The following is a 5,000-nucleotide window of genomic DNA, read 5'->3' on the forward strand; positions in this document are numbered from 1 at the left end:
AGAGAGAGAGAGAGACTGTCCATTCAGCAAATCCTTGAACCATTATTAGGTAAGTCTATGTGGCTAATAAGTCCTAGTATGCAAATGAAGACAAGGAGGAGGAGGAGGAGGAGGAGGAGGAGGAGGAGGAGGAGGAGGAGGAGGAGGGACGTGTGTATGACTAGTTGATGAAGGAGTGACTGACGGGGAGAGAGAGAGAGAGAGAGAGAGAGAGAGAGAGAGAGAGAGAGAGAGAGAGAGAGAGAGAGAGAGAGAGAGAGAGAGAGAGAGAGAGAGAGAGAGAGAGAGAACCATTAGTGCCGATGAGATGTATTGGGAAAGATGAAGAGAGATGATGAAAGAAGGAGAATAAGAAAGAGAAGAAGGAAGAGTAGAAGGAAAAAGAGAAAATTTTGTTTCTGTTATAAGCGTTCAAATAAATAGAGATGACTGGAAGAGAGATAGGGAAAGGGAAAAGCACTCTCTCTCTCTCTCTCTCTCTCTCTCTCTCTCTCTCTCTCTCTCTCTCTCTCTCTCTCTCTCTCTCTGAAACGTATCCCATCACCTTTTCTCACTCTCTCAATTTCTCTCCTTTAATTTCAACTCAGTAATGTATTCTTCCTCACCTTCCTTCCTTCCTTTTTCTCCACGTGCCTGTCCCTTCCCTTCTGTTCCTTCCCTCCTGTCCCTCTCCTCCTGGCCCTTCCTTCCTGTCCCTCCATCTCTCCCTCCGCCCCTCCCTACCTTATCTCCCCCACTCGCCCTCTTCCCTGACAGGTTTCAGCCGCGCCGTTTCTCTTCCTTATCTGTCACTGAATTGGATATTTACATGCGGAAGGGACACAGCAGCATCCGTATGTGTGTGTGTGTGTGTGTGTGTGTGTGTGTGTGTGTGTGTTTTCTTTTTTCCCGCTCGCTGGTTCTCTCTCTCTCTCTCTCTCTCTCTCTCTCTCTCTCTCTCTCTCTCTCTCTCTCTCTCTCTCTCTCTCTCTCTCTCTCTCTGTCTTGTTTATGTGCGTCTGGTTTTGCTTTTCTTTGTCTACCTCTGTCTGTTTGGTTGCTTCTATTCCTGTCTGTCTATATTTATCTCTAGCTCTTTGTTCTGTTCCTAGTTGTTTCTGTTTGTCTCTGTCTCTGTCTTGTCTCAGTGCGTCTGGTTCTGCTTCTCTCTCTCTCTCTCTCTCTCTCTCTCTCTCTCTCTCTCTCTCTCTCTCTCTCTCTCTCTCTCTCTCTGTGACAGTTTGCTTGCTTCTGTGTTTCTTTCTGTGGGTCTGGATCTGTTTCGCTCTATTCTGTCGCCATCTGTTTGTGTGTCTGGTTGGGTTGGTATTTTTCTTTCTTTGTTTTTGTCTCTCTCTCTCTCTCTCTCTCTCTCTCTCTCTCTCTCTCTCTCTCTCTCTCTCTCTCTCTCTCTCTCTCTCTCTCTCTTCATTGTTCGGAGAAATATTCCGTTTCCTTGTAATCTCTCTCTCTCACTCCCTCACTGAACTTGCATTAACTCTCTCTCTCTCTCTCTCTCTCTCTCTCTCTCTCTCTCTCTCTCTCTCTCTCTCTCTCTAACATACATACACAACACAGCGGCGAAAACACTCGAGACAAAAACAAGACATTCCGATTCTCCTCCCCACACTAACATAAAGATTCTGAACCACCTCTCGCGATGCTCCTCACCCGCTGTCCCCCCGCCCCGCACTGGAACACGAATTAGTGCAATCAAAACCTACATTACAACGCTAAGGGAGCCTCCATTCCGCGCCGGGGAGGTTCAGACCCTAATTATCAACACGATCAGATCCCCCTTGCGCCCGAATCATCAGAAATATAAGATCGGGGAAGGGCGTTTGGATTGCAGCACAGAAAAAGCGTGGTTTTGTTGCTTATGCGAAGCTCTACAGGAGGAGGAGGAGGAGGAGGAGGAGGAGGAGGAGGAGGAGGAGGAGGAGGAGATAGTGGTGGAAGAGGAGGAGGAGTTGGTGGAGGAGGAGGAAAGGGTGGTCAGTGTCTGGTTATCCCCTCCTCCTTCCCTTCCTCTTCTCCTCCTCCACCTCCTCCTCCTCCTCCTCCTCCTCCTCCTCCCGCTGCTGCTCCGTGCGCCCCGTCCACCACCAATAAAGGTTAATTAGACCGATGTGAATACCAGTCCAGGTAAAATTAAAGGTTACACGTGTTTAAATTCCCTCACATGTTGGGGGTTTCCGATTCCGCCTGCGCCTCTCTGATAGTTTTATATCGTTTATACTTTCCAACGGGTGTCTATAATTCGCTTTTATTTCCTTCTTCGCCAGGGATACAAAAAGAAAAAGGCTTATTCCCGACTTACATTATTGTCTTTTTAGGGTTTAATAGTTTTCGCGGACCTCCATCCTCTCCTTTGGCTGTCTCTTTTACCGCATTCTTTCGCCAAATAGATTCGAGTCGCTTGTGAATCTTTCGTGTTTTCCTCTATCGTTCATTTCGCTTATGGTCGCTTATTAATGGCGTGCTGTTAAAGGTTGCGAGTTCTGTAAAGGAATTATGCAGGAGACGGATAAATAAAAGATGTCACGCTTGAGAGAGAGAGAGAGAGAGAGAGAGAGAGAGAGAGAGAGAGAGAGAGAGAGAGAGAGAGAGAGAGAGAGAGAGAGAGAGAGAGAGAGAGAGAGGGAGGGGAGAGGTGACAAAGAGGGAACATTAAAGCGAGAGAGGTAAGGGGAGGAAAGCAGGGTAGAGACATTAAAGAGTAGAGACAGGCGAGGAAGGAGAGAGAGAGAGAGAGAGAGAGAGAGAGAGAGAGAGAGAGAGAGAGAGAGAGAGAGAGAGAGAGAGAGAGAGAGAGAGAGAGAGAGAGAGAGAGGAAAAAATACAACAAAAGAATAAGACAAAAGTGGAATAAATGAAAACTGACGAAGGAAGGAGACGGAAGAAACGAAAGAGGAGTTGGAATAGGAGGAGGAGGAGGAGGAGGAGGAGGAGGAGGAGGAGGAGGAGGAGGAGGAGGAGGAGGAAAAAAGGGGGAGAAAAGATGAAGGGGAGCGAGGGAATGGGGAAAAAATATCAATCAGAGTATTTGCAATTTACAGAGCATAAAAATGACCCTCTGCTCACTAATGATATGCAAATACCATTATTATCACATGATATATTGATAGATGGGCTCAAACAGTGGCGGTGTGAGCTGAGAGAGAGAGAGAGAGAGAGAGAGAGAGAGAGAGAGAGAGAGAGAGAGAGAGAGAGAGAGAGAGAGAGAGAATGGGGAAATGGAAACAACAGGGCGAGAGGAGGAAGGGATGGAAGGAGATAGGGGTAGTGGAAAAAAACAAATGATACATTGAGAAAATAGAAATAGAAAGAGAGCGAGAGAGAAAGAGAGAGAGAGAGAGAGAGAGAGAGAGAGAGAGAGAGAGAGAGAGAGAGAGAGAGAGAGAGAGAGAGAGAGAGAGAGAGAGAGAGAGTACTTGATATATGTTTGATCTAATTTGGTTTGTTAGTTTTTCTTTTTTTGTGTATCTAGTAACTCTCTCTCTCTCTCTCTCTCTCTCTCTCTCTCTCTCTCTCTCTCTCTCTCTCTCTCTCGCCTGTGTCTACTGACCTTATCCCTCCTCCTCTTCCTCACTCTCGTCTCTTCCTTTCTCAACTTGTTTCCTTTACTTTCTCAACACAGTCGCGTCTTCAGTCTTGCTCTTCTCCTTCCCTTACCACTCTAATACGTCCTGCCTTCCTCCTCTTCCTCTCTCCTCGCTCTTCCTCCTCCTCCTCCTCTTCCTCCTCGCGTAAACCAGCCTCCCGCTCCCCTGCCACTCCTTCTACAGCGTAATTGCGATAACGACTTAATGCCCAGTTATAGCACCAGGGAACTCAGTCAGGGAGGCGTAACCGAACCGAACCCAGACTCAACCGAACTCATCCAAAACAAACCGTAGCGTATCCGAACACATTACGATTTCCTGGAAACTGTGGGGAGGGAAAATTGTATGAAATCGTAACCGAACCTGTCCGAATGAACCCCGAGTAACGAGAGGCACGGTTCATTTATTCACCGGAACATGTCCCAATATGGCGCGTCAAAACAGAGGGTGAAACATTTCCATACACGGACCCGAACACATCCGAAACACCACGAATCCTTTTCTCCAAAAACACAGAATGATGAGTTGACGTGTGAACCTCATTCGAACCGGAGCTCAAAAGCATTCGAAGCACATACGTATAGTAAACATCTCAGAATAGTATTCGGATGAGGTGGAAATGCAACTGAACGCATTCGAAACAGCACGAATTATATATGAAAACCAAGAGGAGTATGAACCGGATTCGAACAGAAGCTCAAAGTCATTCGAAACACGTAGTAAGTAGTTCCGAATCGAATCTGGATGTGTTGGAAATGGAGCCTAACGTATCCGAACGTATCCGAACCCCTGACAAACACGACTTATGGAAGAGAGTTCAGGCGGCACAATTGTCAAATCGAATCAAATGGGTTACCTTGGCCGCTTAAAGGGAGCGAAGGGAGGACGGGGGGAGGGGACTGACGGAGGGGGGACTGGTGGTTTGTCTCGGTATCCAGCCAGGCTCTCTCTCTCTCTCTCTCTCTCTCAGTGATTGTTACTTCTTCCTCTTTCCTATGAGTTTCTATATTTTCAAGTTTTTTTTCATATATATATATATATATATATATATATATATATATATATATATATATATATATATATATATATATATATATATATATATATATATATATATATATATATATATATATATATATATATATATATATATATATATATATATATATATATATATATATATATATATATATATATACAGCACGATTTCCCTTTTGAACAATCTCTCTCTCTCTCTCTCTCTCTCTCTCTCTCTCTCTCTCTCTCTCTCTCTCTCTCTCTCTCTCTCTCTCTCTCTCTCTCTCTCTCTCTCTCTCTCTCTCTCTCTCTCTCTCTCTAATGGTCTACTTTACTTGTATTATTACCAGTAAATTCGCTTCTGTATTTGCTTTATTTCTTCCTTTCCTCACTACGTCT

At 45.2% G+C, this 5,000-nt stretch overlaps 1 protein-coding gene and 1 long non-coding RNA gene across 4 annotated transcripts in view; one reads left to right on the forward strand and one right to left on the reverse strand.

Annotated features, from left to right (window-relative positions):
- LOC135090446 (uncharacterized) overlaps nt 1-4,051 on the reverse strand; it is a 45,160-nt gene extending 41,109 nt beyond the window's left edge. Inside the window, exon 1 of one of the 2 annotated variants that reach the window (XR_010261913.1) lies at nt 3,548-4,051. This is a non-coding gene — a long non-coding RNA (uncharacterized LOC135090446). The remainder of the gene's footprint in view (nt 1-3,547) is intronic. The other variant, XR_010261914.1, reaches the window with a different exon arrangement.
- Nucleotides 1-5,000, forward strand: part of LOC135090667 (hemicentin-1-like) — a 168,270-nt gene that overhangs the window by 65,844 nt on the left and 97,426 nt on the right. The window lies entirely within an intron of this gene.

This window comes from Scylla paramamosain, chromosome 35 (genome assembly GCF_035594125.1).
Source record: "Scylla paramamosain isolate STU-SP2022 chromosome 35, ASM3559412v1, whole genome shotgun sequence".
Lineage (NCBI taxonomy): Eukaryota > Metazoa > Arthropoda > Malacostraca > Decapoda > Portunidae > Scylla > Scylla paramamosain.